A 12,939-nucleotide genomic window follows, 5' to 3' on the forward strand; every position below is an offset into this window, starting at 1 on the left:
ATACATATATTATATATATATATATATACGTATATATATATATATATATATATATATATATATATATATATATATATAATGTATACAGTTGGTTTGGGCTGCTCATTCACAAGAATTACGTGTGTATATATATATATATACGTGTGTATATATATATATATATATATATATATATATACATATATATGTATATATATATATATAATATGTGTGTGTGTATATATATATATATATATATATATATATATATATATATATATATATATGTATATGTGTATATATATACGTATATATATATATATATACTGTATATATATGTATATATATATATATACTGTATATATATGTATATATATATATATACATATATTTACATAAAAAGTACAGTAAAACTGCAGGAAAGGGCACTGGGGGGCAATGTAATGTGATTTTATTTTATTTTGAACGATATCAGTGTGTTTGGTGCATTTTACATTCGAATTTGCCGCCGGTTCCACCCCCCGGCCGACGTCACGTCGCCGGAGACGGAAGCCGGGGCTCGCAGACGATCGGGAGAGAGCTCCGCCGCCGCACACCGCTCGCAGACATCGCTGGATCCCGGAGAAAAGGTAAGTAAAACCTTCTCCAGCATCCAGCGATCTTCCTAGCGCTACCCCGAGTGTGACTCGGGGTTACCGCTTTTGGCACTAAAATCTTACCCCGAGTCACACTCGGGAATACCGCTAGGAAGGTTAATAAATGTGCTTAGTACAAAGGTCAGTGATTGTGCGATGGTAAAAATAGTGACTTAGTGGTTAGTATTGTGGTTTCTTCACACCAGTTCCATTAAATACTTAAGGACCAGGCCTATTTCTGATACTTGTTGTTTACAAGTTAAAATTCATATTTTTTGCTAGAAAATTACTTAGAACCCACAAACATTATTTTTTTTTTTTAAGCAGAGACCCTAGAGAATAAAATGGAGATCGTTGCAATACTTTATGTCACTCCGTATTTGCACAGCGGTCTTACAAATGCAATTTTTTGGGAAAAAATACACTTTTTTTAATTAAAAAAAATAGGAAAAAACAATAAAGTTACCCAAATTTTTTTCTATAATGTGAAAAATAATGTTACGTTGAGAAAATAGATACCCAACATGTCATTCTTCAAAATTGTGCACGCTCGTGGAATGGCGACAAACATTGGTACTTAAGATCTCCATAGGTGACAATTTAAAAATTTCTTCAGGTTACCATTTTAGAATTACAGAGGAGGTCTATGGCCAGAATTATTGCTCTCGCTCTAACGATCGTGGCAATACCTCACATGTGTGGTTTGAACACCCTTTACATATGTGGGCGCAACTTGAGTATGCGTTCGCTTCTGCGCGCAAGCTCGGAGGGACGGGGCACTTTAAATTGTTTTTTTAACTTATTTATTTTACCTTTTATTTTTACACTCTACCTTTAACTTGTATTCCTATTACAAGGAATGTAAACATCCCTTGTAATAGAAATAAGCAGGACAGGTCCTCTTTAAAGTTCGATCTGGGGTTAAAAAGACCTCCGATCTCATATCTACACTTAAAAGCAAAAAAACCCAAAAGAATGTAATTTTTTTCATCATGAAAAAAAATGGGCCCATTTAGGCCGTTGGTGGGGAGCGATGTATGATGTTGCTCCGGTCCTCCAAGGCCATAGAGTCAAGTGGGGGCCATCTTGCCCTCACTCGACTTCCTACCTGGGACATGGATTGACCGGATTGTTTTCCCCACTACCGACGGCTCTGGTAAGCGGGGAAAATGACCGGGAAATGGCAGTGGGACACCTCTCCCGCCCCCCATAAAAGTGATCCAGCAGCAAATCCGCTCCTGGGACCACTTTTTTGTGAAAGAGGACTGCCCACCCTGTAAGAAAATACTGAGGTTATGGCGGCTATTTTCTAACATAGCCCCGGTATTTAATGTCAAAACTGCGGGGGCGGTCCGAAAGTGGTTAAACTGCTTTGACCTGCAGGGATCTATCCAGGCTCATCACCACTCAAAGAACAATTGTTTGCTGTGGGTTGCGATGTTGACCACTTCAGCTCTGGAAGGATTTACCCCCTTCATGTCCAGGTTATATTTTGCAATGCGGCACTGCATTACTTTAACTGACAATTGCGCAGCCGCGCGACGCTGTACCAAAACAAAATTGATGTCCTTTTTTTTCCCCACAAATAGATCTTCCTTTTGGTAGTATTTGATCACCTCTGCAGTTTTAATTTTTTGCGCTATAAACAAAAAAATAAAATGATAATTTTGAAAAAAAAAAAAAGACAATATCTGCTATAAAACACATCCAATTAAAAAAACGTGTAAAAAATACAATGTCTTCATAAATTTAAGCCAATATATATTCTGCCACATTTTGGTAGAAAAAAAAAATCCCAATAAGCTTATATTAACTGGTTTGCGCAAAAGTTATCGCGTCTACAAACTATGGGATTATGCAAAATCTGGATGTCAGGTATTTGAAGAGAAGTAGCTGTAAAAAGAAGCCCTCATATAGAGCTGGTGCTCCATCTGCTGGACAATCTTTGGTACTGCAGCCATTATCTTTTTACTAACTGTCACTCTGGAAAATGTGACATTGGATTTACTGCACACTGGGAGACATTGTTTTATTTTTTATTTTAAATAAAGGACATTTTCAAAAGCATAGGTGTTTCTATTTACAGTTTCCTTTTTCTTTTTTTAGTGAATGAGTAAATTTACAATAGGGTGGGATATCTGGAAACCCCTTATTCTAAAGAAAAAAAGATATGTATGTACTCACATCCAAATAGCTTTACACTATAACCCATCAGGTGCTAACGGAGTGTGATCACATGTTGCGCCCTCCTGGGTTATGGTAGGATTGTTAGGTAAATTTAGTTTGGCTCCTCTGTAATCAGTGGAGCAGGGGTTTATTGGCTAGGGCTGCTCAAATTTTCACAGGCTGCTGCTCTGTTTCTTTTCCTTGGATCTGGGACTCTCTGGAAGTTTACAGAATAGTGGATGGGAGGACAGAGGCTGCAGTCTGAATATTTTTAGGACTTCCACCAATCCCTGGGAAGGTGTGCCCAGAAGGTGGGTGAGGAACCCATAAATGGTTTGAGCCTGAGCAGCAGGGAGAGATTGCAGCATGCTGAAGTCAGGCAGCATTCCAGGGTTGAGGCAGGAGGAGGAGGAGACCCCCTGTTGAGGGGCCTTGCCTTCCTGGGCAGAAGCCAGGGAAAGAGCCAGCAGAAGGCCTTGAGGGTTCCACCTAGGCTTAGCTGGGGGGCAGGAATCCAGGAGAGAGCTCATGGGAGAACAAACTCCTAGATTGCTTTGTGAGCAAGAGATTGGCAAAAATGCTGTGTGCCTGATTGTGTATGCACTAAGGGGAGGAAATAGGCCCAAATTACCAGCGGCTCTCTAGGGATGTTCTACACCCTGGGCCAGCCCTACCATGGGTCCTGATGGGTCCATTGGACCCAGGCAGCACTTGGAGAGGGGCAGAAAATTGACTCCCAAGAGTTTTTTCAGCAGTTTTGTGTGTCATCAGTTTGCAGTATATTACGGGCGGCATTTCCCCATACCATACTGCCGTCCGTAGTGCAAACTGATGAGTATGAGGAGGGGGAGGGTTTCCTCTGGTCCCTCACGTGATCCTGGTGTGGGCAATGATATCAGACATCAAAGAACTCCATCTTACGCAGAGCAGGCTGGATCTTCAAGGGCAGTGGGCGTGGCAGACACAAGAGGAGGACTGAGGACAGACAGTGGGTGTTTGGTGGACCAGTCCAGTAGAAAGTTATGGAAGAAGATAACAATATATATAATATTTTCTAAATTTTATATTTATATCAAATAATTGGATGTGGGGGCCTTTTGTTGGGTGCTATTTTTTTTTTTTTTGGGGGGGGTGAGGGGGGTTGCAGAATTTTATTCTTGGTCCCAGGCAGCACAATGTCTTGGGAAAGCCCTGTCTACACCAAAGAAGAACCATCCCCCTACACCCATTTATTGCAAACTTTGCATAAAAACAGAAAGTTTTGGTTCACACACAATGCGATACTTGTTTAGGCTTGCCAACTGTGTCAACGTAACTCCTCTCGCATACTTCAGTGGATATTGTGTCAAAATCTTGCAGATAAACACAGGTGTAGGAGAGCCCTAAGGCCTCATCAACACTGGTGTACTGCAGCGTATACCTGTGCTAGGATAGTGTTTACCCACAAGGGGATGCACAGGTGTTCCATGCATCCAACACCTACAAATAATCATACGTGAAAAAATATAATCAGTGAAAAAATACATACAGAGTTCTATAAAATCATAAAAAATATGTTATTGCACTAAGCACGTCCATGCAAATATATATATATATATATATATATATATATATATATATATATATATATAAAGTGCTGAGACCGTTTTCACATAAAGTGCAAATATTATAGTTCAAACGGCGAAGAACGTAATAATCAAAAAAAGTTTGTGAAATAAAGTGCCTTCAGATTTCTTCCAATACATATGAGACCAAAACTCCAGTGCTGTCACCACACTCCTGATTGCACCTGTGCCCCTCCAGTGTGCTCTCAATGCTATCACCTTGCACTTATGACCCAAAAACAATTTAGGTCTTATAGTGCTTTTTTATTTAAATTCACATCATCCGCCTCTGGTCTACACTCTACTCTGTGTCCTCTCTGGTGTCCCCTGGATTTAGGGTGTATGTCCCTTGTGTGTCAGACTCCTACCCAATTGACTGTTCTGGATCAATCCTCTACTGCCAGTTCCAGCAATATCTCCTCTCTATTTCCTCCTGACATATATATTTCCTATTCTCCTCAGCTCCATCTAGTGGCCATAGTGCAGCATTTATTACTTCCCCATTTATTACAAGATGAATAGCTCTGTGAATTTTTAAATGTTTTTTATCTTTTTAAACGTATAAATGTTAACTGACAATCTTATATGTAGCACCCTTCTAGGTAGGTGCTAGTGAGAGAGTATAGTTTTTTGGCTCTGTCTGCCTATCAGAGGAGCACCAGGCAAATCTATATTGCTCTCTGCTTATTGGGGTGCAGGATCTGTTAGTGAGGTCTGCTCAGTGTGCTTAGTATGCAATTCATTATGTCTAGAGAGTGATTCACACTGGTCCAATAGGGAGGCCTGTTGGACAGTAGGAGGAAACCTGACAAATGGATGCATAGGCTTTGGTACAGTCCTGGTGATTGGCAGGGGCGGGTTGCCTCGGTGCATTCTGGGAGCCAGGAGCACATGTGCTTCAAGGTCTTTAGCTGGTGAGCAGAATCCTGGAGGGAGGGTGGTGGCTGCCTCCTCCTCTGTAGCAGTGGCCTTGGGGGGGGGGGGGGGTGTCACCCTGAGGGCCAGAGGAACGGCGCTGAACCCAGAGGTCCAGAAGAGCTGACTGAGGGGGAGACACTGGAAACCCTAGCAAAACAGTATTGTGAGTACAGGGGATCGTGTTAAGGGGCCTGACCTGAGGGGGGCCACCCCAAGAGTAGGATAGTCAGCGGACGAGTGCCGGCAGTCAAGAAAGAGGATACTAGGAGAGTATCCTGAAGACAATTTAGTGCATCAAGTCATATGGAAAGAGACTTAACCCTAAACCCACCTAAGTGACAAGTTGGATTAACAGCCTGGCTGTACCGAGAGTTAGAAGTCCTCCATTTTGTGAATAGTTAATCCCTAATTTATGAAATATCACAAAACAACTACATACCCCTGGACGGATTATTGACTGAGCCAAGAAGTAAAGTGATAGACTGTTAATGTCAAAGTTGCTATTGGTAACTCAGGGGGAACCGTAAGTGTGAAATTCAGCAGTCCTCAAGGGGGCAGTGCTACATATAATATAGTTTACTTTTTCAGATGAGTTAATAATCCTGACTTTAAAGCTAAACCACCTTTTTATCCACATATTATATGTATGAAGATGAACTCCTAGCATTTATAAAAGGCACAACTTACAACTCTGTAATCATTAAGCAATCATTAAATGTATTGTTTTTTTTTTTTTTAATGAAAGTAGTGTAAGCACCTGAAGGAGCCAGTAAGGTGTGCTGAAGTGCAAGGAGCCATGTTGATAGGAGGAGAGAGCAGAGTGACAGAGAGATGGGCTAATCAGTCTGCTGCTGCTCTATACACCATCCAGTTACAGGGTAGGGTGTGGAGGGGACTTGCAAATCAACTGCAACAGAAAAAGATCAGGTCTATTTCCCTGCTAGACAGGGCTGTGCTGTAAAACAGAGCTGTGTATACTACAACAGCTCCCATATACTGTATGTATTACATCTGTATGTTTAGCTGTTTGCTTGGCGTTTAGCTTAAGTGTAATCTTTAAACCATTTTCTAATTTTTATCTTTTTTGTTGTTGGCCATGCACATCTTTAGCAACAAGCAATGGTTGACCAGAGTTTATTCTGGAATTATGAAATATTTGCTCCAGGTTGTGTTTCACCTTTGTGCTACCTTTATCTTCTCTATAACACACAGACGGTAAATATTTCTGCTGACTATTCTGTTTGCCGGTTGTATGCTCTGCAATAGTACTATAATAAATTGTGCAATGATATCTATGTCATTTTTTTTCTTTGTGCTGTCTATATGTATTGCTATAAATAAGACATATATCATGGGTATTTGTTTTTGCTATAGGATATTGTTTTTGTTATGTTTGTTTAAAGACAGAAAATTGCTAATTTTATAGAACTTATAAACTATATAGCTGAAAGAACTCATGTTGAGGTCCTCGATGACGCCCTGTGGGAGGGCGAAACGCGTTGACACCATTTTCCTTCACGGAAAGCACACTGGTTACGATGTTACCGGAAGACTCCTTGCACTTTACATGCTCATTTTTATCTTTTGTCCTGTAAGTATATTTCTACTGCACAATAAATACTAGTCTTACAATACTTCAAGCGTAACTCCACTTTTGTTGAGGAAAAAAACATTCCCCTCTGGGTGATCTCTGTACATTACAAGGATTTTACTGAAACTTTGTTGCAGATTCCTACCTTTTGTTATTCTGAAGAAATCTCTGTTTGTTCCTCTGTGCTGAGTGGGTCAAATGGGAGTGGTTTCATAATTATCTATCAGCTGTACAGCTGCAGGTCTCTAAAGAGGAAAGCTGCTGGGCCTGCATCCCTTTAGATGTGTTCCTATTGGGAATATCTCACCAAAAATGACATTTTTGTTGCAGGGGATGCCAGAAATCTGACTTGTATCTTAGTGCAGACTTCTGGGAAAATTGGTGAGCCAATCACACAAGCAGGAAATGATGTTTCTGGGGGTGTGGTCAGTATACATTCTGTGTACAGAACACCTCCAGGTAGCCATATTGCATTGCATTTTCAGAAAATTACAACAGCTGCAGATTGAAAAGGAAAGGTAATTTTTAATAACATTCAATTACAATATGATTTCTGCAATTGTATACGCTATATTGTTTTTTCTTTATTTGCTGATTTACTTTCCCCACAAAAGTGGAGTTACCCTTTTACTGTTGGCTCCCTTTTTTATTCTGAACTTGGTTAGCACCCTGAATGTCTGCGAGCCACACTGGGTAGATCCATATCAGACCCTTGTGGCCTGCCATTCCATATACCAGATCTACGCCTGTTTGACCCCCAGACTGAAAAGCTGGGAGTCCATTACCTTTTAGTGGGGATACAGGAGGGGTGCCACATCACGGAGCAAGTTTATTTGGAGCACATTAGCACTTATAAGAAGATTGGCGCACAAGAGCACTTTATTATATTGAGACAATATTTTAATATTCATTTCTTTATTGGACTGTTTTTGGACTTTTTATTGGATTTTTTCATTTGTATTTTTTTTCACAGTTTTAAGCACTTTACTTATCTATTTTTTATCTTAATGCATAGAATGCATTAAGATAAAAAAAAAACCTTCTGCCTTTACAACCACTTTAAGGGTCTGGTATGGATTTCCTAGGGGGACCACACACATTTTTTTTTTTTCATGAGGCCCCCCTTAAAATTAACACCATACTAAAAAAAAGTCTGCAAAAAGTATGCATTTTGAGGGGGACTCTATGCATTTTTGCTACAGGAAAAGTGACATTTACAGAGGAAAAAATGTAAAATTCACTGCTCCCGGACAAATTTAATTTTTGGGATTTTTTTCACTTGTATATGTTCTCCAGGGCAGTGCCCTCCCTATTCTATTTTTTGACAACCCTTTACAGAAAAATACATTATTTGGCGCAACAAGGGGGCAAGAAAGGGGTATAAAGTCCACTGATATTCAAAGTCCTGAGGGATATAGTCCAATAGTATCCATATCAACCACAAGAACACGTTGGTGAAGAAAAGCTCACTTCTTCGGCCGCTCAGTCATAGGTGCAAGAAGAAGTCAAAACACAGGAGGTGGAAACCACAGGTGCCAGCTAAATGTAGCAGTTGAAAAAAAAACATTAATACTGATAAAAGTAATGCACTCACAAAGGAAGCATAAATTAAGCATGTAGAGCTGTAAATATCTGTCCTCACCAACACAAAGTCTTAGGCCTGGTCCACCAGGTGGTTAGGGACTGTGGTCCAGCTGATCAGTAGCACTGAGGGCTCCCAGGGCCTGTGGAACAAAGTCAGGTGGATGTGACATCACGACCAGAAGTAAACGTAATGGGCGAACATGGTGATGCCTTGTGGAGCATGTGCTACTTTTTCTGGCCATGGTGGCTTTTTGTTGGCGGAGACAGATATTTACAGTGCTACATGTTTGATTTATGCTTCCTTTGTGAGTGCATTACGTTTTTTTTTTTTTTTACTGCTACACTTAGCTGTCACCTGTCTTCTTCCCCCACTGTGCTTTGATAACCCTTTACCTATTAGCCCTGAAAATGCACCTTTTTGATTTGACAATTGATTTTAATGGGGTTCAAATTCAGCATCTCAACTTCTTTGAAGGGCCATTTGGCTCATACAAATTGAAGAGTATTATGGAGGCTACTGCATAGAAAAACATTTTAGACATCTCTGCACTACCACCCTGATGTCAACAGCTTGGGAAAGGCCCTTTTCTGTTCCATCATGTCTGTGCCCCTGTGTATAAAAATCCAGCTCCGTAAAGACATGGTGTTATGCAGTTAGGTGTGGAAGAACTCAAGTAGCTTTAAAAGAGCTCTGACCTCCACCAAACTGAACATGTTTGGAATAAATTGGAGCATCAATTGTGGGCAAAGTCTATTCCTCCAACATCAGTACCTGACCTCACAACTGCTGTTTTGACTGATAGGAGACAGATTCCAACAGTCATATTACTAAAATCTTAGAAAGGCTTCTCAGAAAAGTAGAGGTTAGGAGGGGGTGCAAATCTATATTAATGCTCGTGGCCTAGGAATGTGCAGGCAGGTTGCAAAATGTACACAGTTTAGTTAGGCAGCAGCTGGCCCGGGCTAGGGAAGGGGTTAAGTGTTTTAGCTTCATCCCAGGCTTTTGGTCCTAACCGGCCTACATATGCCATAAAAAGGTGATCAGCTAAGGTCCGAGGCTGCCACCAGCTGCCGGAGTGGGAACAGGAGTTCAATATCTGTGCTGCTAAAGGAACCAGGGATTGTGGAGGACATCTAAGCCATGGACAAAACCAAAATAGACTCTTACCTCATTGAGGTATGCCAGAACTAGCCTTCTGCACTGTAGCCACCATTTGGCTACAGTGCGATTGGCATTGGCAAGTGGTTTACCGTTATGAGCCTGGTCTGAAGTTGTCCAAAGGGGTGCATGTTGGTTCTGACCTATTCCAAAAGAACCAGGGTGTGTAATGCACTATGGGGTATGAAGTAACAGCACTACAAAAGGTTAATTCGGCAAGATAAGAAGAGGAGTGTAGTTGCTATGGGTTACCAAGTGGAGTAAGAAGCTACAAGCAACCAGTCATTAGGCCTGGCACCTGGTAATGTGGGGGTCGATGTCTGGCTCCCCTTCTAGCGGTCAGTATCCAACAGTAACTGGATCTGAATCAGCATTACGAAGATATATGGCCTGATCGCAAGGTACGGAATGGTAAAAGGCCCATGTTAGGTGCTCAGTAGGGTTGCTCCCTCATCCCACTAAACCAGGACACATAATAATTACACAGGTTCTGAGGCTAATATAATGTACATAAGGCACTTAGTGAGTTTATTACCACCTTAATTAACCACAGAACCTGTGTAAATAATGTGTCCTGGTATTAAGGGATGAGGTGGCAACCCTAGTGCTCAGTGGGACCCCATTCTGTTACTGGGAGTGAGATAACAGAGGTACGCTGGACTAGTGGAGTGGTCGCAGGCTCAGCACATCCCTCCTAATGCAAATATAGAAGTTACAGTGTGTAGAGACATGGGACAAGTCACTTTTCAGAGGAACTCTGCACTTTATTACTGCACACAGTGAAGACTCATCTCTAAGTTTAGGGACTGCCTTAATATCAGATTGTTCACATGACCGCAGTCTCCGCCTGGTCCTGGCCATTGATGAGTGTGCTCCACTCGGGAGGTACTCCCAGCTGCATGGGCGTAGATGGCCCTGTCCACAAATCTGATCCCCAAGAAGGACATATTCTGTAGGGGTGATGATCAGGTGCCCACAAACGTATTACCATGTAATAGAAGTTGGTTTAGTCTAAAAATGTGTTTAGTTACATTCCTAACTAATGAAGAATATGGTGACAAATTGCTACATCACCTTCACTTTCTGAAATAAACTCAGGCAACCTTCTCACAAACCAGGAAACTCCCTTCACACCTGTCAACAAGAAAACTCGCTTTACCTCAGACAGAAAGAAAACTCAATTCACCTGCATAATGTTAGGCAACATAATCATTAGCTAAAACTCCTCTGACCTCTTCCCTACCCATTTCCCTTCCCATTTGTGTGTGTTTTAATCAAAAGGCTTGGCACTAAGCCAAAGACATTACATGGTAGTTGTAACATGAATGCCAAAGATTATCTTTCCCTGGGCAATATATAAACTCATATTACCTCTCAATGCAGCAAGCAGACACCCTATGTTAATGCCCATGTAATCTCAGAACAACAGAGATAATCAAAGATTATTATTTTATATATATATATATATTTTTTTTTTTTATTATACAGGATTTATATAGCGCCAACAGTTTGCACAACGCTTAACAAAATTAAGGCAGACATTATTACAGTTACACTACAATTTGGAACAAAAGGAATCAGAGGGCCCTGCTCGTTAGAGCTTACAATCTAAAAGGGAGGGTCAATTGATACAAAAGGCAATAGCTGTGAGGGATGAGCTGATGGAGCAAGTGAAACAGTGTTATTAGTTAGTAGCCGGGTAGGCTTCTTTAAAGAGAAGGGTTTTCAGGGATCGTATATATATATATATATATATTGCCCTTGGATGTTTCCTTTATATTGATGTTTGCTCTCATCAGAAGGTATCAGTACCACCCAATAGACACTTTAATAGGAACCTGCAATTTGCCCACACATTTCCATGAACTCTAACACAACTCCATATAGTAAAATATACACCAATCAGCCATAGCATTATGACCCTCCATCTAATATTGAGTATGGCCCCCCTTTTGCTAAAACAGCCCTGACCCATTAAAGTGGTAGTAAACTCATCCAAGAAAAAAAAAAAACCTGCAAGACAAAGGCATAATGAGCTAGTATGCACCGCACTTACTTTAGAACGAAGCCCCGACACGGACCCCCGGACATCGCTGTGGGCGCTGACATGATCCCTCAGTGTCTCTTCCGGGTTTGGCGGCTCCGTCGCTGTGATTGGCCGGAGCTGCGATGACGTCACTCCTGCGCATGCAATTCCCCCGGGACCTTCAGAGCGCATGCGCCGCACTCGTCAGCGGCTTCATGCAGTGGTAATATCTCCTAAACCGTGCCGGTTTAGGAGATATTAATTGTAACTACAGGTAAGCCTTATTATAGGCTTACCTATAGTTAAAAGTGAAAAAAGCGGTATACTGCCGCTTTAAGGCATGGACACCAAAGTAACATCCATATGAATGGCAGGGAACAAAGAATACATAGTGGCGCAGGCAGGGAACATGTTACAACTGAATAATGTCCATAGAGCAGTCTAGAAGACTACCCTGATTGTCCATATGAAAGATGGGGCACACAGCACAGTCTTTAGACTCAGGGCCAGCCTGGAGGGGAATGGAAGCGATCTCCAAACATGCAATAAAACAGAGAAAACTGGCGCCTCTGACTATAAACTGTGAAAGATTTGATGTAGCAGGACACAATAAAAACTCACATCAGAGTATGTAGAATCAGGCACATGGGATGTCCGGTGTATGTGGTCTACTTGAGGCCGCCTTTTTGGTGACGCATACACGGAAGACGTTGCGGCTCACCCTGCGGTCCAGCCCTCAGATTCGTCCCTCCACACCATCTTCATATCCTGCTGGACAGGACTACGACACAAGTGGCATTTCAAGACCAAAAAGGTGCTCCTGTGCAGACCGGACATTCCATGTGCGTGATTGTGTCCTGCTACATCAAATCTTTCATAGTTTATACTCAGAAGCGCCTTTTTTTTATGTTTTATCACATGAATGGCAGGACCCAAGGTTTCCCAGCAGAACATTGCCCAAAACATCACACTGCCTCTGCCAACTTGCCTTCTTCTACCTCATCCTGGTGCCATCTCTTCCCAAGGTCAGTGACGCACACGCACCACCACCCGGGCATCCACATGATGTAAAAGAAAACGTGATTCAACAGACCAGGCCACCTTCTTCTATTGCTCCGTAGTCCAGTTCTCAAGTTCATGTGACCATTGTAGAAGCTTTTGGCTGTGGACATGGGTCACCATGGGCTTCACAGCCCCATACACAACAAACTGTGATGCCCATTTTTTTCTGCTTTTACCACATCAACTTCATGGACAACATGTTTACTTTCTGCCTA

At 41.5% G+C, this 12,939-nt stretch overlaps 1 protein-coding gene across 1 annotated transcript in view; it reads right to left on the minus strand.

The window, feature by feature from the left end:
- The window catches only part of LOC309550377 (uncharacterized protein), a 151,649-nt gene that overhangs the window by 60,222 nt on the left and 78,488 nt on the right, over nt 1–12,939 (minus strand). The window lies entirely within an intron of this gene.

The sequence above is a fragment of the Pelophylax lessonae genome (genome assembly GCF_965119305.1).
Source record: "Pelophylax lessonae genome assembly, chromosome: 3".
Lineage (NCBI taxonomy): Eukaryota > Metazoa > Chordata > Amphibia > Anura > Ranidae > Pelophylax > Pelophylax lessonae.